Raw genomic sequence first — 23,629 nt, forward strand, 5'->3', positions numbered from 1 at the left:
TATGAGTTCAGAATGTATTTAAAATTATTAAAATTAGAAAACACTGAAAATAAATAAATATCGATTCCAACGAATTTGTCAAATAATGGCCCGTCTATATTATATATCAATAAATATTGTATTTCAAGCAACAAAATACTATATTTGAGAGTAAATTAGCTTATTTTAAATTTTTTCTAAAATTAGAATAATAATAAACTTAAAAGTTATTAAAAATATTTTGCAATAAAATTTTTTAAATACGAGAAAATAATGAACGAAAAGATAAAGATTAAAAAAAAAGAAAAACAGCTAATAATAATGATAAAAAACTTTCAAGAACCAATTAAATTTTACGATAATTTGGATAACAACATAATTATTCCCCATGACGCGTTTTACTTCTTGTTATACTAATCAGCAAAATAAAAATTTTTCTGATTACTTTTTTTTTCAATTGATAAGCAAACAGAAAAGCATATATAATTATCCTTGTTTTGTATTAAAGCCAATTTATAATGGTCTGTCAAATGTTTGAATAGTTTGCAAAGGATTTAAGAGATTACTTAACTGAGCTCTCTCTATTTCCCTCAAGAGCGTTCGTTAAAAGGAACTGATGAAAGAAGAAAAAGAATTTAACTCATTTAGTTTTTTAAGTACTTTAAATTTCTTTACTATTGATGCTTGTTAAATATCTCTAGAAGTTCAAAAAAAAAACAAATTTTTTATTCGGTATCGATAACTCCTTGTAAATGTCATCATGTTTTTCACACTCTAATTATTTAACTTTGAAAACTGCATATTATAAAATTTTTGATTTCTTAATGTTTTATATTTATATTCAAGTACTGCGAAATAAAATGCATCGCTGTAATAATAGCTAAAATTTAATTTTAAATTATTATTATTATTATTTTATTATTATATTTAAATATAGGATATATAGCATAAAAAAATATAAAAAATATATGTGGTACCAACTTTATTTGCATCAAGAAGATCTTCTCTGAAAAAAGTGTAATTTAAAGCTAGAGACTTACAAGTGTAATCACAAGTGCTACGCAAGTGTAATCACTAGTATCGATGCTTTTCAGCGTATTTAACACATTTATTGAATCTACATTGAAACCTTGTACCTCTACAGATATTTACAAACTAGTATTCTAGTCAATACTATAGTCTATAATTTTTAGGCTTAGACTAATTAAGTCTACTCGTATACTGATGCTAGGTTCTACTTTCTTTCGTTGTGCGGATAAAACGCAGGCTCTATTTTCTGCAATATTTTTGAATAACTAAACGTACACGGAGAAAATTCTAGTAAGTTTACCAAACTGTACGGTAATAGCATTTCTGGTAAAAAAAAAAAAAAAAGAAGCATAATTCTGGTTAATGACGCCGAAATATACGATATTTATGCCATTCACTTGGTAATATTTCTGTTCATACAGAAAAGGTCAACTGGTATAATTATGGTTCTTAAAATTATAGTTTTAATTACCGCACAACGTTTGGTAAACAGGTGAAACTGAAAAGTAAAGTTTAACGAAAAAATAGTTTGCATGCCATGCTCTAGGGAATCAATAGAATTACTAAATTTAATCACATGTTTTAAAACCATATTTTATTTTTAACTTTACCAAAATCGCTTTGGTAAAAATTACCGAGCTTTTAAGTGATCCCATAGCAGCAGAAACACGATAAATTTTAACATAAGCTGATAGTTTTTACCATACTTTTTTTCTCATTGTATTTGTAGCATTATATTTTAATAATAACTAACTAGATAATTTTTTAAATATTTTACAAGACAGGCAAAACAATTAATCCATGATCCATTATTATTTTGAAAAAAATAATAATAATTTTCATTTCAAAAACAGTATATTCTTGGTTAAGACCTTTAAAGTTTGAAATAATTTGAGCAGTCTTCAAATGGAATGGGAGTAAAGGAAATAACTTATATTATCTGCCTAATTCTTTGAATAAGAATATATTTCAATGCTAAAAGTTTTAATTAATTATAAAAATATTTAAATGAATTAATTAACAGATGAATTAAGTATAAATTAATTAATTATAAAAAATATTTAATTATTTAAATGAATAAATTTATATATTTTTTCTAAAGAAAAAAAAATCAATAAGTTGGGTATTTTATGCGAACTGTTATGGTGCAATTGAATTTCAATGAGTGTTTTTTTCCACCAGAATCGCTTGAATGATTTTAAAAAAGCTAATAAGCAAAAAAAAAAGTTATAATAATTTAATCAATTTAGCTTCGAGAGTAGACTTTATTTTAGTCAGCTACTTATCATGTAGATAAGATGCTACATGATAAGTAGATTTTTAACAAAAATAAAACCAAACTTGTTACCACCTTATGAACAACCCACTTTCAGAGAATTTTCTTTAATGGCAAAGCACTTTCTCTTAAAAAATAAAAAAAAAACTTTCTCTCAAGGAATGCTCAAACATCGACTTTCATTCACTTTTTTCCTAAATTAATCAGATAAAAATAGAATTTAATCTATATAATGTGTTCAGCCGATAGAATCAATCAACTTAACAGCCTGTGAACCTGATCATATGAACCACACACAGCGTTGTTAATGATGAGGATTTAATTCAACAACGCATAAAGATAGTAAGCGCGCTTTGTTAGGGAGTAGGAAATCCTGCGATAATCGTGGCTTCAGATTCATCCTGTTCTCATGGTAAAAGCAAGAGAGGGAACAGGATGCTCTAATAAAGCGGACAATTAATTATAGATAACACGCTGCTATCCTTTTGTTTTTCAAATGATCATGGTGACGTTGGTGGTGTACGTCATAAACGAGTCAATTGCAATGATGCATAAAGTTCCAGAATAAAGTTAAATATAGGCGGACACACTGGAATGAAAATATTTTTTTTGTTTAATATAATAGAAAACTACCCACAGTAATTGATATGACACTGCATTTTGATTAAAGAAATATATACGATGCAAAGAAGGCTAGGTGAGCTGTATAAAGTACCGGCACATCCATAAAATCTATTTTTACCGTAAAATATTATACCGCAATTTTTGCAGAAATGTTTATTTAACTAGAGTGATTCTGTGGTTTTACGGTAATTATCGCAGTAAAAATTACGGTACATCAGATTTTTTATTACGCAACATGTTCCAATGAAAATGGATTTTACGGTAAAAAATACTGGCACTCTGCTTTCCGATACTTTTAATCAAAATTTGATAAGGAATTCTTTACAGTGCGGATAAGCAATAGCGATCAAGGAGTAAATTCGAATGCATCAGGATTTGAGAATAATATTGATTGATGATAATGCGTAGAATTTCTAAATAGTTTTTAACTATTTATTTTTATCAATGAACTTTAAATATCTGCGTTCAATTGTACCAAAAAATTTGTAGGACAATTTAAAATATCGTGAAAACTATTTAGAGAATTACTGAAAAGTATTTAGTTTCAATATGTTTGCTTTATTTTAAGCAGTCTTTAACTAATGGAACGTAAAAAGCTTATTTATATTTGTCAAATTTCAAAAAACAAAAATATGAAAATAAATAAAATTGATGTAAAAGAACGCAAAAAAGGAGGAATAACTTCTTAAAGAAATTGAATTAATCATTCTAATATATTTATTTAATGCAAGTAAATTAATTATTAAGTAATTAAACAAACTATTGCTTTGTTCATTCAGATTACTAGGGGATACTTTTGAGTCTGATTTGAAAGCAGAACAGGCTACCTTACCTTTCAGACAATTAATAACTGGCAGTCATTAATTAAAATTAAAAGAATTTGATATAAAAATATTTTATTTAAAATAAGTTTTAAAAGCAATAAAAAGTTGAAAGAAGATTTACTAAAAATCTTCTTTTCTATTTTTTTGTTTTGTTTTTATCTCTTATAAGTAAAAAGCTGATTCAAAATGGGAAAAATGAATTCCTTTTTATTTAATATCTCATGGTATGCATCATAGGCTAGACCGTTCAAAATTTATAGGATTGTCTGTAATTGAAAACAATCTGTTTGTTTTTGTAATTGAAAAATGGTAATATGCTTATGAATATTTGAAAATTTCCTATTACAAATAACTATTTAAATAAATATTTTAAATGAGGATAATTCTTTTATATTTCAAAATTGTATGATAAAAATGGTTCCTTTTAAACCAAGCACTGGAATACTCAACTATAACATCATTTGTATTTTCAGCAAGCTTAATATAGCATATCTGTTTAATCACATGCAATATTATTTTTTTAAAATTCAATACAGGGTATACATTTATGAGTATAAAAATGTTTTCACGTTTGTTCAACATTTACTTAAACTTTAAAAAAAAATTCTTCACTGTGTCACGGTATCAAGTCCGGGTTCAAATTTATATATTTGTGTAATCAAAAAATATCGTATCCAAAGAAAATAAAGAAAATACTGGAACTTAAGTTTTCTTTTAGTTCCAAACTTTTTAAACTTAAAAATGTACTTTAAAACCTCAAAAAAAAAAAAAAAAAAAAAAAAAAAAAAAAAAAAACTCTGACGACGCATAAACTTAAATGTTAAAAAAGCAAAGCTATTTCAACTATATCGCTTTAAAATAAACAAAAATTCTAGACAATGAATTAGAAATTAAAGATATTTTGTAATGAGATAAAGCAATGTTTAGATTCGAAAGCCACGTTTTGTGGTTAAAAAGTTTTATTATTATCTAAAAAATCAAATGATTTGTTTTTGAATTTCGTTTAGAAACAAAATCAACAAAGATATAAATCTTTAAAAAATAAATAAACGCAATGATCACAAATAAAAAAAGCCGCTCATTACGTTGTTTACTCTTTATTTCTGCACAAATATTTTAATTCCCTAAGTTTATTTTGTTTCATAATTTAATTTCTTCATACTTCAAATGTTTATTAAATTACTTAATTGCCCAAAAACAGATTTATAGCGTGTCAAAAACTTAATGACTTTCAGAAAAAGAAGTTGAATGATTTTATGCGAAATCGTCGTCAAATTCTTTTCTGTATAACATATATCGAGCATAAAGATGAGCGATTTATGATATGACATATATATTTAATAAATTTAGCAATAACGATATTTAAAAAAAATATTCTAATAATCTAACGTTAATACCTTATCTTGAGATAATTATTGGATTTGCAATCATTATCGACATGAATAATGTCAGAGTCATGGTGGCTCAAGAGATAGAGCACTTGTCTCTAAATGAAGTGAAACAGGTTCGAATCCCAGCGTTGACTGGCTTATACGAATTTTGATTCCGGCTTGCACTAACCACTATGCTGACATAAAATATCCTCTGTGGCAGGCGAAACATGGGTTAGAGACCCCTTGCCTTCGGGCTAAACGCTGGGGATTTTGTGGTTTTCCTCTTCGTGTTACGTACATGTGAGTAAATTCCATCGAAAATTTCTAGGTTAGTAGGTCCCAATGCATTATCCAGCGTGCTCTTGTCTTCTAGATTGGGTTCAAAATTATAAGGCAACAGAGTAGAACACTGATAATCATAAACTTGGATTTTGGTCGTCTGGTCAACGCTGGTAACAAAATTCGATAATAGGCTAATATCACGATTATTATTGAAAAAATATCGAATGTAATAAAACCGCGTGTATTTTAGAAAACGATATATTTTGAATCTGATTAAGACATAATCATTATCGACAAAGATAAATATAGAATATGATAAAGTCGCAAATATTTTCGATAACGATATTATCGAAATAGTATAAAAAAAATATTTGTTTTATACTTTTCTTAACATGTAAAGATCAAAAATAAAACTCTATCTCAGACGAAGAGATATTTAAATCACTTTGACATGAATAAAAAATTTGAAAAGGTAAGTTTTTACTGAATGTAACATAAGCATTACGATTTTGTCAAATTGTGGTAAGAAATTTTATGGTTTCTATTTATTCTCAAATCATATACCCCATCCATTGTTCTACTTTAAGAACGTTTCACTTCGCTGATTATGCAAAAGAGAATTATAACAAAAAAACTTTTTCCTTTCATCTCAATTTGTTCAATGCGTTCACTTTCTAAGAAAATAAATTATGCTTCTTCATTCAATTATACAACCTTAATTTTTTTTTTAAAAAAATATTTCATTCATAAAGCTATAACTTTTATAATACTTTATTTAGTTTTAAGAATTGCAACATTTATAAAATTGCATATAATAGTTGGATTTGAGTTTTAATAAAATTAGAGTAAATAAAAACTTATTTTATTAAAAAAGAAAGAAATTAATTTATAAAATTACATCTTATTAATATTCTTGAAATTTATATAATCAACAGCCTTTAAAGTTAATGGACTTATTTTGAATAGGCATAACTTTTAATTGAACCCTTGAATGAACCTTAATTCATAAAAATAATACCACCTATGTAGAAGAACCGATTTTGAAACAAACCCTTTATCATATTTATTTGTTACTTATTATATGCAAATTGATATGAATAATAATTTATTTTGAAATCAAGTTCTTTCGAGCATGGTAAAATAAATGGACAATTAAATCAATTGAAAATAGTGACTAACGTAAAAAACATGATTGTCGAAAATTAACTATTCTAATCTTAAAAGCTTTTGCCACATTTACAAATATTTGCAATTGAAAAAAACATAAACTATTTACCACATTTGCATTCGAAACAACATAAAAAAATTTACCACGTTTGCATTCGACACAAATGAAAATTCGTTTGTAAAAATTTTTTTTTATCACATTTGCATTCGAAACAACATAAATTATTTAAAGCATTCCAAAGCTTAATATTCTCTAAAACTCAAGAAAGTTTTGTATATATACTTTCTTTATTTTTAATTTTTTTTTAATTTTAGGAATTAAGCATTATCGCCAAAATTTTCATACATAAATTCACTATACTTTTACTTTTAACTCTTATGAATAATTCCTAAAACTTCTTAAACGAGACTTAATAATAGAAAAGAAAACATTTTGGTTTCGTGCTTTTACAATAAATATTCTACTTTAATTTTTAAACCTTCATTTTAGTTTCAAGATATAAACTTACAAATTGAGACTTTCTGATGGCATAGTTGGTTAGAGAACATCTCAAATTTCTTATTATTTACTAAAGCATAGGATCAAGATTTCGACTGAACTATGTATGAGGACATTCGCAATAAATATTTTTTGGACTGCTAATCTTCTTAAAATTAGGAGTAACCATCTCAGGTGTCGACCACCCTGTAGGAATGGTATTAAACTTTTTCATAATTCCTATCGTAGTCCTTTAAAAAGAGAACCATTAAAACACTGCAATTAGAATAGGGAAAAAGTCACAGGGTTTTTAGCTCCATGGGAACAACAAATTGCTCGGTAATTCTTACTGAAGTGCTTCGGTAGTGGTTTTGGTAAAATTAACAATAGAATTTTTTTTTTCTAACAAGTTGCAAAATTGCAATGGGAAAATTTTTTATCAAAAAACCTTAGAGCATGGCATAATTTGCGGTAAACCGTTACCACATGAGCAGAAAAATTTCAACATGAATGGTTTAAATACTGTATATTTTGGTTTTTATTACCAGAATTAAGGCTTCGTATTATCAGAAATGGTATTACCATACAGTACGGTAATTTTACCAGAAATGCTTTCTCCATGTGGTTGATAAGTAAGCTTTATTGCAGCAAATATCAGCCTTCTCTTCATGCCTAACTCAAATATCACTTCGATATCAGGCTCTTCCCGGCCGAGTTGTCTCGCCGATTCGCCAAACGCTCTATATCGCAGAGGCAAAGCGTTCGAATGACGTTTTAATCCTGGACGTATCTTTGTTTTGTAATTCTCTAAATTGTATAATCTGTTCTTCGTATGCGTAACAATAAATAAATAAATCACTTCTAATCACGAGTATGAAAAGAATACATTAACTAGATACAATGAAGTGACCTGAGTTCGAACCCCAGCGGTGGCGGGTCGATACGATTTGCGCTCTCAGCTCACACCGACGACAGTGCTGACATAAACTACTCTAAGTGGTAAACGAATCATAAGTTAAAGCCCCCTTTCCATTTGGCTAACCATACAATAGACAATCAAGTTAACCATTCTAAGACATGGGAGGTTTTGGTGGTTTTCCTCTCCCTGTAACGCAAATGCGAGTTATTTCAATCAAAAAGATGCACAAAGGCAAATTTCTTGCAATACTTGATACAGAAGTTCCCTTGTCTTCTGGATTTGGTTCAAAATTACAAGGCTAAGGAGTTCAACATTGGTAGTCGTAAACTCAAAATTGGGTCGGCGGTTCGATGACGGTTCTAATATAAAAACGAAATAACTAGATAAAAAATAATTGGATATCAAAAAGATATAACAACAACAGGATAAAAATGTTCTGAAATTTAAAATGAACGAATTGTGATTGCTTTAAAGAAATGCAGGTAAAAAGATAGTTTAAACTTTCGAAAATATTTTCTAATTCCTTTAAACCACATATATTAAAACTGTTACAAAATTAATCTTTATGCTTTTTTGTGTTCTTAAATAGAAATTCTTAATATCGCATGCTTTGTCCAGACAGTTTCGTAAAAGTAGCAGCGAAATAGTGTCGCATCTGCGGAGAAACGCAGTATCGATCAATCAGTGGAAACCCTAATTCTACCAGGAAGTGAGGTTAGTTGTATCAACGCAATTTTTCCTAAGTATCCTATCTTTACAGATTCTTTTTTGAAAGAGAGAAAATAAAGTTATGTATCACAACCTTCATTTCTGGTTAAACACTTTAACTTTCATCTCAGAAATTAATTTATTGTTGATTACTGTGCCTTCCTTTCTGGGAAGTGTTGTGCAGGAAAGGAATTATAGAATCCAAATCTTGGGGTGTTGCGTGCGAAAGTATGTTAAACTTAAAGTTATATTTACATAGCTAAGAACGTGTCAGTTAAAGAGAAGAATGTTGATTTTTAAGTACGTCGAATAAATAGAATAATATGATGAGCATATTAAATAACAAGCTAAAAACAAAATCATACTAACTTAACATAGTGTTATCTTTAAACAATAGGGCAAAAAATGACCATATTCTCTTCTAAAATAATATCTAATAATAAATTCCTCAATCATGTTAAAGACATTTTAATAATAACAATAGTACTATAAAAATCTAAGAGAAATGATGTCAACAATATAAGCATATTAAAATTATTAATTAATCACAATATAAAAGACACCAATATTAATGATTGAAAACTAATACCTTCGTAATTTTTCTAATTAATAAATTTTGAATACAGTATGCACTGTAAAAAATTCCAAATCAAATTCCTGTAAAAAATACAGGCACTCAGGCTACCCATACTTTTTACAGTAAAATCCATTTTTTCCGGAACGCGTTACGGAACAAAAAAATCTGACATACCGTAATTTTACAGTAATATTTACCATATAATCATTGAATTCCTCTAGTAAATTAAATATTAATAAATATAAAAATTATGAAAATATTACATAAATATACTAATAAATAGTATAATATTTTATGATAAAAATAGATTTTACGGATGATGCACCCAAAGTGCCGGTACTTTATTCCGTGTTTTGATCCGGAATTTTTACAGAAAACTAAAAAAACTGGTTCAACGTTGAAGAATAATATCGGTATCTTGATCTGTTGAAATACTAGACCTGATGCTAAACCTGAACCATAATATCGGGTAGTCAAGTTTAACCTGTTCAGCTGAAGAAGCATAAGGCAAAATTTTGTAGTGACGGGAAAACTGACCTGAATAGGAGCAGTGATAGATTTTTTTACTAATAAAATGGATATTTTCTAATATTAGCTACCATTTTTAGTTTAAAAAAATCATAATAAAATTATTTCATATCTATAATAAGATATTTATACACTAAGAAAAAAAATTATCGTCAAAACCACCAAAATATGGTAAAATTTATCGTGTTCCTTTCTCTATGGGAACACGAAAATGATCAGTAATTTTTACCGAAGAGCTTTGATAATGGTAAAATTAACTAGAAAATATGGCATTAAAATATATGATAAAATTCAGTAAATGTTGTAAAATTTGCCTATTTTAATATGATACCGAAGAGCATGGTATAAAAACAATTTATTCGGTTAAATTCACTTTTATGTTTTGAGTTTTTTACTAAATCTGTGGTAATAAGAACTATGAATTTGAAAACCAGAATTTCTAGTATACCTTTACCATCTAAGCGGAAAAACCAAATGAATGGTATACCATATATCTTGATTTTATTATCCAGAATTGTGATTTTTTTTTACCACAAATGCTATTACCATACAGTACGTTAGTAAATTATGATTCTCACGAACATCTAAATTTTGCAAAATAAATGCTCAAAATAAAATAATTATGTATTCAAACTTTCAATCATATATAGTTTTGAAAAATGAGGGCTCTAGATGAACTTGGATTAAATTACATAAAATCTGAAAGAGCCGCGATGGCTCAGGGGATAGAGCGTTCGCCTTCCAATGAGGCGAACCGGGTTCGAATCCCAGTCGATATGAATTCCGCATTCAGCTTGCACCAACCGCAGTGCTGATGTGAAATATCTCAGAGGTCGACGGATCATGGGTTAGATTCCCCTTACCACCAGGCTAACCGAGAGAGGTTCTTGTGGTCTTCCTTTCCATGTAACGCAAATGCGGGTTAGCTCCATCAAAAAGTCCTCCAAGAAGGCAAATTTCTCCCAATGCTCGATCCAGGAGTTCCCTTGTCTTCTGGATTGGGTTCAAAATTATAAAGCTACGGAATTGAACATTAGCAGTCATAAACCCATAAAATTGGGTCTGCTGTTCAACGTCGGTTATAAAATAAAAATATAAGATCTGAAAAACTACAATAAAGTTATTTTAAAGTTAGTCTACAGTGATTATTTGTTTGAGTATGATTAAGTTAATTATAATTTGGCAATGTATAAAGAAACTTTTGATTTTGCATAACTTGCTTATTGATACAACTTACCTGATTATATTACTGATACTTTTTTACTCGTGAGAGAAATTGATTCCTAAACGTGACTAATACTTCAATCTGTTTGGAAACAGTGTAGTTTTAATAAATTGAATTCAAAATTTATTCTTATTAATATTCCAAAAGCTTTCGGCCTATTGAATGCTGAAGGTGAAAGAATGGTCCAAGGAAATAATTTTCAGTTATAAGTTTATTGTTTGAACTTATAATCCTTGAACCATAAGTATTTAAAATTTTTAACTTTCTACAGAAACTCATCTAAAATTCATAAAGGATTCTAAGAATGATTGCCGAAACAAAGAACTTTCTCTTTGACCCTCAATGTTTGACATAAAGTCTCGCTCATCTTCTAATCATCAATTAATTACACATCTGTTGTAATTTATTATAGAGAATGAGGTTAAAGCGTTAGAACAAGAATTGAACTAAACGCTTACAGACTCGAATTTCAATGAAGGGTGAGGCTCTACGGAAGTCAACTTCACTTCTCAACGAAAAGGAAACTCTTTATTGCTTAACGGTTAATGATACCCAATTAAGTATTATAGCTTTATTTTTATGCTAAATAATGTATATTATTAAACGAAAGTATTTTATTCCTAATAATAATGTTATACATTAAAAAAAATTATTCCATCAAGTTTTTTTAAAATTGTTTTAGCGTAGTATAAGAGATAGAATGACACGGTGGTTCTAGTTAAACAATAGACATAAAAATATAATAATTTATTAATAATTCTAAAAATATATAAATTTTTTTAAGTTAATATTTTTTGTAATAACAGCATAGTAATTATTATTGCGAGTCTTAAAAACTCGCCTTAAATTATATAATTAGCACACCATAGTGGTCACCGGTGACCGGCACTGAGTTCGTTAATAGCGCCATGGGGGTCAACCGGTGTCCAGCGAAGCCAAGATTATTAGAAACACATAATTTGAGTAAAGTTTGAACTTTACTCGACTTTTTTTACGTATTATTATCGTTACTAAAATGGTTTGAAGAAATTAATGCAATATAGAACACACAAAAAAAAGTTTCATTTACATACACAGAGATTCCAACTTTCTCCGGACAGCGAATAAATATTTTCAAGTGGTAGTTAATTAATTGTGATTCTTGGTATAATAAATTCAATTTAGTAGATTTTTATCCACCACTATTTCTAAACAATTCATAGGCTTATGTAATTCACCACTTTTTTCAGATATGTCATATATACCTTTTAAAAAACTAGTAAAATCTATCTAATATTTGCAAATTTAGTTTGTAGTTATTTATCGTGTGGCCAGACAGGCAAGCCATGTAAAATTAGCGTTGCATTCAACGTGTTAAATTATTTTGACGAATGTTACTGCTTTCATCTACGCAGAGTTAACTTGTGTATCTAAAAGCTTTATTTATTTACTAATAAATGGGAAGAGCTTTAAAAAAAACTTCCTTAATTGAAAAAAATAGGTCATTTATTAATGCTAAGAAAAATCTGTAAAGCTTACATTTAACAATATATTACCTTCGGACACCTGTCTTAAAAAAGAGAGAATCAGTGCCTGCTGTTTCTCCATCCTTATAAGCTGGTTTAAACTGGTTTTTTATATTGTTTTTATAAAAACTCAAAATCGGAAATTGCAATTGAATTGTCTAGAATATGCATTAATTTTAAAATACGTTAACTACCCAATAAAATTACTTATGTTCGTGAAAACATTTTCCAATTATATAAGTGTCTTATCATTAAAATTAAAAATATATTAAATTCTTAAACTTCAGATTAAAAAATAAATACTAAGGGTACGAAGCTACGTAAACAGTAAGAAAATAGTATATTTTTGCATCGATAAATTTAGACCTCCTGCTTGGGAATATGCATACAAAAATCTGAAATATTTTTGGTTAAAACTGAAAAAAATATTATTTACAGCCGCTAATATTAAAATAAATTATAAAAACTTTCAATAAAATTTCCCATGATCCCATGGTGATAAAGGCAAACAATTGCATAAATTATTTATGGTACTTTAATGGCAATTTGAATATATCTCGTAGAAGAGATATGGGTAGTTCTTGGCGTGGTTGGGTCATACATAGGTCAAAGCGAAGTCAAATGTTTGGTTTTGTTTGAACAAGGCTCCTGAAACGTGTGATATGTGTGAAAATAGAAGCGTTTAATCCCTTTATTTAATACAATTTTTCTCTCGTTTCTGGGATGTTTATGAGTTTGGTTACCTGTTTAGACTTCTATCGCGTCTGTAAGAATAGGTAGACGGAAGCGTGTAAAGAAAACTCACCGGAGCGTTATAAATATTTGTGGAAATGTAAAGAAAAAAAAATCATAAATAAGAAAATTACATCAAAATATAAAATGTATGGGAAATAAGATCAATATATATCGAAATTCAGGAAAGTAAGATCAAAATGTATTTTACATTTTGTTACAAAACCTTAAATACATAAAGAAAAATAAATTTGGTAAAATTACTTTTCTGTATGAATGATAATAACATTTTTTGCAAAACAAATCTCAATTCTGGTAAAAAAAAATATTTATACCATTCATTTTATAATTTTTCCATTCATGTGGTTAAGGTTTATCGGAATTTCTTTCACAATTTTATAGTTATTATAACCACGCATTTAGTAAAAAATGCGAACTAAAAAGTAAATTTAAACGAATAAAAAATTCTTAGGCCGTTATCTTAAGTACCATGATAAAATTACCGAATTTTTCCACGTTGCCAAATTTTATCACACATTATAAAAGCATATCTTACTGTCAATTTTATCAAAATCATTACTGAAACATTTCGGTAAAAATTATCGAGCTTCTTGGTGTTCCCATAGAATCAGAATCACGGTAAATTTTACCATACTCTGGTAGTTTTGACCATAGTTTTTACTCAGTGTTTATAATAGAATAGCTTTTATTTTAATATTTTTTTATACATTTTTTACAGAAAAACATATGTTCTACTTCCCTTTTTGTGCGTATAAAAAATGTATAATAATTCTCTTTTTTGCTGTGTTTTTCCCACTTAGTTAAATTAAGTAAAATTTGTTTTCCATGCTAATGATCTTAAAAATCACAATCCAACCGCCCATGTTTTTAAATTTCTCTTAGTTACAAATCATGGCGTCCTAATTCATTGATCACGAGAATCGTGAAAACCATGCTCGAAACATCTTGCTTTATATGACTGAAATCTGTGATGATTTCTTGAACATAACGCCATTGTTTGTAACCCCCCGGCCAATCTTGATTGATGAATAATTCGTGCCGCCGATTGAATCTTGATCAATGGCTTCAGAATGGACAAAAACGGTTTTGATTTTGGGGGACATCAAAGCTGATTTTTTTTTCTTCTAAGAATGTAAATTTGCCTTTAGGATTTTCACGTAATCGTGATTTAAAAACAAAAAAGGACCCCTAAGAGCAATAGAGTTAAAAGCATTTCATGAATTTTTTTGTTTTATAAATGAAAAAATACAGGGTAAAACTTCTTAAAATAATTTAAGTTCAATTCATGAATATTAAATTTCCTAAAATAATTTGAGAATAAAATGAAACTTTATTTGTAATTATGTTAAATGAGTCAAATTAAAATTTATATATCAAATGTAATAACATATTTTTAAAATTTTAAACCTGAATTTATCAACTACTAATCTATCAACTAAATAATTTTTATTACACACATTTAGTAAAAAATACACAAACTGAAGAGTGAATGTGACCAAATATATGAATTTTATGCCATGCTCTAGGTATAAATTAAGTTCTTAAAATAATTTAAGTCTAATTTATAAGTAATAAATTTCCTAAAATAAGTTGAGAATAAAATTAAACTTTATTTGTAATTACGTTAAATGAGTTAAATTAAAATTTATATATCAAATGTAATAATATATTTTTAAAATTTTGAACTTGAATTTATCTGCCACTAATCTATCAACTAAATAGTTTTTATTACCACAAATTTAGTAAAATATACAAAACTGAAGAGTAAATTTAACAAAATATATGGATTTTATGCCATGCTCTAAGATATAAAAAATTACCAAATTTTGCCACATTTTCAAAATTTTATCACATATATTAAGCAATGTTTTATTGTTAATTTTGCTAAAATCATTACCGTAGCTCCTCTGTAAAAATTGCCGAGATATTTGGTGTTTGCATAGACTCAGTAACATGATAAATATCACCATATTCTAGTCATTTTGACCATACTATTTTTTTCAGTTTAACCTATAAATAACACATTTTTTTGTAGTTATACGTTTTATTTCTGTTGCAAAAATAAAACATATAAAAACATGAAATTTTCTTATTTTTTTAGACAATGACTCTCTTTCTTCCTCCTAATCTAAATGATAAAATGTTTTTATGAAATTTAGGTTATTTTCATTTGTAACCAATCATAACGAAAATGCATTGAATCATTGAGAACTCCATTAAATTGTTTTATGTTTCATTCTCCTAAATTTAATAAAAATCAATATATAAATAAAAATTTTAAATTATGATACTTATGAAAGAAATATCACATTGCATCCTGAAAAATAAGTAACTAAAACACTTCGTTACAAAATATATTGCAAGCGAAAAGTAAAATCAATATTTTCAATTTTTAAAAGGGAAAAAATCAAAATAAACTATTTTTACTGAATTTTATTTTCTTCAAAATGAACTGATTTGGAAATCTTCTTCCCAAGAAATCTTTTCTTTGTTATTCGCTTAAACGCATTATAAATTATAATCGCAATCAATCAAGAATCTGTTAAGGCGTTAAAATTAATTAAAAAGCTTTAAAAGGCGCTAAAATTCATTCATTTAAATCAATTAAGAGTTAAGTGATGCTCCAAAATACTTAAGACGTCATTTTCATTAACCGTGACATGATCAGATATTAAGTTGTATCTGTGTTGTTGCTTTAGGATTAATCGCACTCAAACATTTCATGAAATCGTATTTAATAGCAAAAACAAGATGAAAAGTTGTTGTGTTCATTAGTATAACACGTGAAGCAGTAGTTCTTGGTTTTTGACATCGGTTTTTATTTTTTTCAGATAATATCTTGTGCAACTATAAGAATAACTTTTCTTCCAGTTTTTTTGCTCTTTTTTTGTGTGTATGTGAGGGAAAGATGAACAGCTGTTTTGTTACACACGTAAGAAAGTTCTTGCACCATTCTTATACTTGGTGTTTCTATGAACTGATGTTTTTAGCATATTTGCAAAAATATCCGCTTCCAGCTGTTCATATGAAAAGTTTATTACAGCTTACATATATTGCTTAGCGAATGTTTCTTGGTTTATTAGAGAGGATAATTTAGTTCTACCTACCGCAGATGATTTATCATATTATTGGGGCTAGAATGTTGATGAAAAATGCAATTTTTGTATAGATTTTTCCTTTACAAAACATTATTCATTTTTTTTTTTGTTATTTCTTTTCAATTTTTAGATTCTTTCAATTTTCTTTCAATTTTTCTTTTCAATTTTTAGATACTTTCTTTTGTGAATTTTGAATGATGTTTTTCATTTCAAGCTATTTTGCATGTAAGAGCATTGAATTTTGCTATTTTAAACATCGACCACTAACAAGCATTTTTGTGATGAAACAGACTTTTTTAAATTATAAAGAATTTACCTTTAGACATTTAGAATTATTTTATTATTTGCATTTAGACAATTAGAATTTACATTTTTGTACATACTTGGTGCTTCAATAAATGAAAATTTTAGCATATTTACAAATATATCTGCTGCCAGCTGTTCATATGCAGAGTTTATTGCAGCTTGCATATTGCTAATAGAATGTTTCTTGGTTTATTAGAATTGTAATTTAGTACTACCTACCTCAGATGATTTATCTTATTATTAGGGATAGAATGTTGATGATATATGCATTTGGTTTGTTTGTTTCCTTTAAAGGGCATTTTTTTAGAGTTTTTTTTCTTTTTTCCACTGTCTTAAATATTTTTTTATGAATTTCGATAGATATTTTTCACTACTTCAAGCGCATTTTGCTTGTGTATTAATTAATTTATCTTTTAAATTAGCATGAGTTTTTCCTAGACTCTTGTTATTTTAAATATCTTGCACTAACAAATGTTTATGTGTAACAGAGCTTTTTAAGATACAAAAAATTTGCATTTACACCTTGCAGTATTAAACGTTGATAAATTCCTGTATATCTTTACTAGGCATTTTATTCATAAGTTACATTTTAATTTCAGCTATAATTTCATTCAATTTATAAATATAAGCTACGATTCATAATTTTCTAATAAAAAAAGTTATTAAGAAACATTATAAGTATTTTGGTGCATTTTTTAAGAATTTTTAGGTCATTTACATCTTAACCCTGATTAATATCTTTAAACAACCTTTAGATGAAGTTCTCTTAAGTTAAGTAATCGAAAATTTATATTTTATATTTAATGTTATATGATTAGGATTTTTCAAGAAAATCAATGGTAGTTGCTGAACGTGATAGATTTACTTGTTTTTAAACTTCCACGTGAACACGATTTCCTTAAAATCAGATTTTTGAAATCAGTAATACAAATATTTCTGCAACTGATAATGCAAGTGATTGAGGTAAAAGAATTTACAGCAATACGCTGTAGAATAGTAATAAATTAAATTCGTTTTCAGCCATAACACAGTCAGACAGAGATTAGTGTCGTAAAAAATTAGTCTTAACATAATGTGTTGAAAAATTAGCGCATCAAAATTAGCAATATAAGATGGAAAAAATGTACAAATTTTGATAACAAAGATAGATAAATTGATAGATAATAGATAAATTTAGCTGAAATTTTGTTATTTTAATAAAAAAATTTATATACTTTCAAATTAATGAAATAATGGAATAATGGAAAGTTAAAAAGTGGAAAAGGTCTCTATACAGCAAAAAGAGTTTTCGAAATTAAGGATATATTTTTAATTTTTTTTTCCTCTTAAATTCTTTACTTTAATTAAACAATATTATTTAGAATTTTTTAAAATTATCACTTTGCTTTTGCTCATATATCTGCAGATTTTGTTAACCCTAAATAGACACCAAATTTTGCTAAATCTAAAACAAATAGTAATTGAATTTAAAGTACTTTTTCTTTTTTTTTATAAGCAACATTTTTGGCTTTTTTAAATTAGGTGCTGTCAGCAACATTTTTGGCTTTTTTAAATCAGGAAAAATAATTTTCAGGTGCTGTGCTAATTTTCAATTTTTAAATCTGAGATGAATGTTTATCTACAGATGATTTTATAATCTGCAGATTTATGCTCGTCGGGTTGGAGATTAATGCAGATCGTGCTGGAGAATATCTGCTACCGGACAAGCGCTTTAAATTTTTTTTATTTCTTACTTCATATGGAATTTTCCGCTAATGTTCCTTTTTTTACGAGCCGTGATAACTCAGGGGATAGAGCGTTCGCCTTCCAATGAGGTGAACCAGGCTCGAATCCCAGCGATGACTGATCCATACGAATACGAATCCCGCACCTGGCTCGCACTGACCACAGTGCTGACGTAAAATATCCTCAATAGTAGATGAATCGTTGGTTAGAGTCCCCTTGCCATCAGGCTAACCGTGGAAGATTTCCGTGGTTTTCCTCTCCATGCAATGCAAATGCGGGTTTGTTCAATCAAAAAGGCCTCCACGAAGGCAAATTTCTCCTAATGCTTAATCTAAGAGTTCCCTTGTCTTCTGGGCTGGATTCAAAATTACAAGGCAACGGAGTTAAACATTAACAGTCGTAAACCCTAAATTGGATAAGCTGTTCAACGATGGTTATAAGAAATTATTAAAAATTTTTTTGTCTTTTTTAACTATTAATAAGTTATTCTTATAATCATATTTTAATTCAATAATATAGTCAAATTTCATTTCAGAACGTAACTCTCTGGATTTCTATGGCTAAATTATGAAATAATCATAGATATATAAGCACTAACCCATGAAATAGTGAAATAGCTGACATAGATGTCACAATAGAATTAGTGCTAAAGTTCCATCTCTACCTCACGCTTTTCCTTGATCAACTGATAGAGCCGGTATAGAAAATTGCATCTAGATTTATATGTTGGTCGATCAATAAGTCAGGAGGAGCATAAGAACGAAACTATTTTTCAGATAAGAAAGGGAAAGGATTGACGAGACAATAATGCTTAATCTATCATTTTGTTGACAAAAGTGAGGATTACTTGCACTTATTCTTTTCCTTTAGAACTTTATTTTAAGAAAATGAAAGTATTATTTTCTTCTGAATATAGATGCTGATATAATGATGGAGATGGACTTCTTTAAATAAAACGTACTTAATCTTGCATTTTTAAATTTGTAATAACGAAATTAAAAGATAAAATTATAATAAACAAAGATCTTGTATTAGGATTTTTAATAATAAGTTGAAAAATAAAATTGTAATGAAAAGAAAACTATGTACTTTTCGATGCTTGATATACAAATAATGATAATAAAGAATAATCAATTATGTGCTTACATTAAGTGAATTCAATTCTACCTAACAGGTCGCTTCATTTTTTATATAATTAAACGGAAAAAAAATTCTGGAAAAATTACCCTACTGTATGATAATGATATTTTGAGTAACAAAAACCATAATTCTGTTAATAAAACCAAAATATTCGGTATTTAAACCACTCATTTGGTACTTTTTCCGTTCATATTGCGAAGTTTTAAGGAAATTCATTTAATCTCATATTAAAACACTTTTTAGCTCCGCAAAATAAATTATACACAAAAAAAATTCTGATGAAATTATTTTTTTGCATGGTAATGGCATTTCTGAAGAAAGAAAAACCTAAATATGGTTAATAAGATCAAAGTATGCGGTATTTAAACCATTCATTTGGTAATTTTTCCGTTCATATGGTAATGGTTTACCGGAAATTCTCGTTTTCAAAATTATAGTTTTATTGCCACACATTTACTAAAAAAATGCAAAACTGAAATATAATTTAAACTAAATAAGTGGTTTTTATACCATGCTCTGAAGTATCATGATTAAATTAATAAATTTTATCACATTTACCAAATTTTATTAAATATTATAAAACCATACTTTATTTTTAATCTTACATTAATCATTACCAAAGCTCCCATATAGCCATAAACACGCTAAATTTTAAAATATTCTGATAGTTTTAACAATACTGTTTTTTCTCAGTGTGGAAAAAAACATGTTTTTAAATTCAGTTTGAAAACTTTTAAAAACCCTACACTAACTGATCATTTCAAATTCATCTTCAACAAAAATTTCTAGAAAGTAAAATTGCATGTACTGACAATGCATCACGTTTTATTTTAGTTTAACTACAAATAAAAATAGCTCCCAGAATCTGTATTGGGGTACCATAACACTAATAAAAAATATTTTAAATGATAGATGAGGTAGGGGTTGAAGCACAATTGCCACCAAAATGATAGCGTGAGATTTTCATTACTTCTCTTTATGTAAAAAAAGCCATTTAGTTTCAAGCAAAAAGTTTTTTAAAGCTGAAAAACTTTACACATTTATATATTCTGAATGTTTTTCAATACTTTCCTGTACCAAAATGTGTACTTTTTGAAAGTATGTGTTCCGCTTTACAGATTTTGTGGATAGATTTTCCGATTTATAGAATAGAAAGCGACACGTATTCTTAAGTGTTCTGAATTGTTTAAATTAATTTTTAACAAACAGCTATAAAGAAATATAGCGTCATCCCTTTTCCTGCGAGACTTAGTAATTTTATGTAATAAAAAAATTTAATGGAATATTTTATTCTCCAATGAGAAAAAAAGTATGATCTAAACGACCAGAATATGGTAAAATAAATAGAATTTCTGCCTCTATGAAATAAACCAAAAATCGAGACGCTTTGATAATGATTTTGGTAAAATTAACAACAAAATATGGCTTTGTAACTTGTGATAAATTACGCAATTTAATAATAACACCAGCTGTTTTTCTGTGAGCAAATTTTGAATTAGAAGTAGATTGTAGTTTTACAGCAACAGCCTCGCGAATATGATACTTAAGTACAACATTTTCATGCATTTGATGAAGCAGAGGTGTATTGAGTTTTATGAGTGACTGAGAACATTTTGTTACACAACATTAATAAGCTTCTAAGAATGGTTTTTTAATCTATGCTCCAAATATTCACCTTATTCCTGATGGAGGTTCTCTCTATTGACAACAGATGGAAGCACAATAAGAGGCGTTTATAACTTCCTCTTGATGATACGAATGCATTGATTTACACTAACCTCAGCTGCTATGACGTCATAGAACTGCAAAACTTCCGGTTCGTTTTGTTTGCTTTTTTAGGATGCTGGGTGAATATAAATTCCTTGAAATTTGATATTCCGATTTTACTATTAATATATTTAAATACACAATAAAGTGAAAATCAATATAGTAAAAAGAAATAATGATACATGTAAGAGCAATCGTGTTGTTTTAAAGATTTGAAGTCTTACCTCCTGGTAGCGTTGAAGCCACCAGTAGAAGTTTTTCCATTTTGCCGGGTTCGAGGCTGAAACCCATACTCCTAAGTATAGCATTCGCCTCTAAAATGTTAGTGATCAGTTGTCATCGAACCAAAAGAAAAAAAGACTTAAGACTTCAAACATATATGAAGTAAGCTTTTCGGAGCTTTAACCATCTTTCGAAACCTGAAGAAAGAGCAAGCACAAAAAACAAATTAGAAGCAAATAATAACTCATTTAATTATATTATATTATATTATATTATATTATATTATATTATATTATATTATATTATATTATATTATATTATATTATATTATATTATATTATATTATATTATATTATATTATATTACATTACATTACATTACATTACATTACATTACATTATATTATATTATATTATATTATATTATATTATATTATATTATATTATATTATATTATATTAAATTCACTGTAAAGTAATCACGCATAGAAGTTTAATGTATAATAAAATGTAAATAAGTTATATATTATATATTATATTATAATAACTATTTTATTCCTCAATTACAAGAACAGCAATAATTAAGTATATTAAAAGCATAATTTAATTTAATATAATACTGTATTTAATTACAAGCGCAACATTTATTAAATATAGTAAAAGTATCAATAATAAAAATTCAGTTCTACAAAGCATTTAACATGAATAACTGGTTCGGCTTTCTGGTGTCAAAAACTGGTTTAAACAATTAAAAACTGAATTAAACCGTCAGAAACTTTGGGTACGGTTAAAGAAGGAGAAAACCGTGATAGGAAGATTTATACAGTTTTATGACATAAAATTTATTTTACTTGAAATTTGTTTCATAATTAATATTAATTTTTTCAATCATTAAATTAAGGATGTTTTCATAGTTGCACAAATGGTATATCTGAATTTTTACACAATTTAACGACGGTAGGTATTTGACCTGACTGTTTTATGTATGGTTAAAAACTCAGAAACTCTCCAACCTTGGTTTATAAGCTAATAATAAATTCAAACTATGCAGTAATACACAATGCACAGCAATATGACAAGTCAAATCTTTAACTGAGCTCAGAGTCGAACTCATGACTTTCCTCTCTCAATTGAAATTTGGTCATATTTCAAGTGGCCGTCATCGTCCTAAGTCTATTAGATTGTGGGGGATATTCAAATCTGAAATAAGTTTTGCTCCTAAACCTACAGATTTTTTAAAAAAAGGTGACATTTGTTCTTTATTTTTTGTCGCATTGTGCAAGTTTAAAACATTATATATAACAGAAAGCGTGCAAATGTTGCCACAAACTGTTAGGGAAATTAGGGCACATTATCAGGATTAAATATTTACCAACCAATCTCTGAGAATGTCGTCATACACCGTAAGGGGTGCTTCTCTATTATGAGCTACTTGTGCTTCTGGACTGGTCATAATAGGGGAAGCGTTCCTAGCTGTGTATGGCGACATTTCCGGGCATGGGTTCCTATGCAGTGATATGGTGATGTGCACTAACTACTCTAGAAGTTAGTTGCAACATTTATGCGACTCCTGTTATCTATAACGTTTTTAAACTTGTAAATTTCGATAAAACAATAGATTAAAATGTCATTTAAAAAAAGCAAACTGTAGCTTGAAGAGAGAAACCCATTGAAGATTTGAAAATAGTGATACTAAAGAGTCTAAGATCTGTAAAAAAAAACTTATGCAACAAAAAAAAAAAATTTGTTCATTAATGTTATTCTCGATATTAAAACTTAATCCTATACTGCATGCCCGTCTGGTTCACTGTAATTGCAGAAAATGATGATACTAAATTGACTCAATTTTATAATTTAGAATGCCAATATTTCAGGTAAAATACAATAAATCAATGCATTAAACATTCACCTGGTTATGAGCAGTTTTTCATTTTATAAGGCAGACAAAATATCTCATCTTGAATTTATTATTGAAATAGCTACTGTCATTTTTAAATCTGATTATTGGAAAAGCATTTTTCTCCCGGCAAATTTAATTTAGTTCGTGATTAATGATTCCAAAACTAGTGCTTTTGTCAAAGTAGCTAAAAAGGGACATCTAAATAAAGTGTTTCTGATTTCTTCTC

The 23,629-nt window shown here is 27.7% G+C and overlaps 1 protein-coding gene across 3 annotated transcripts in view; it reads right to left on the reverse strand.

The window, feature by feature from the left end:
* Positions 1-23,629, reverse strand: part of LOC107440518 (uncharacterized) — a 197,284-nt gene that overhangs the window by 149,280 nt on the left and 24,375 nt on the right. For all 3 annotated transcript variants that reach the window (XM_087156000.1, XM_087155997.1, XM_087156004.1), the window contains exon 2: positions 21,508-21,702. The gene's annotated coding sequence lies outside the window, so the exon portion shown is untranslated. The remainder of the gene's footprint in view (positions 1-21,507; positions 21,703-23,629) is intronic.

The sequence above is a fragment of the Parasteatoda tepidariorum genome, chromosome 12 (genome assembly GCF_982258835.1).
Source record: "Parasteatoda tepidariorum strain Cologne lab strain chromosome 12, Ptep-v5.0, whole genome shotgun sequence".
Lineage (NCBI taxonomy): Eukaryota > Metazoa > Arthropoda > Arachnida > Araneae > Theridiidae > Parasteatoda > Parasteatoda tepidariorum.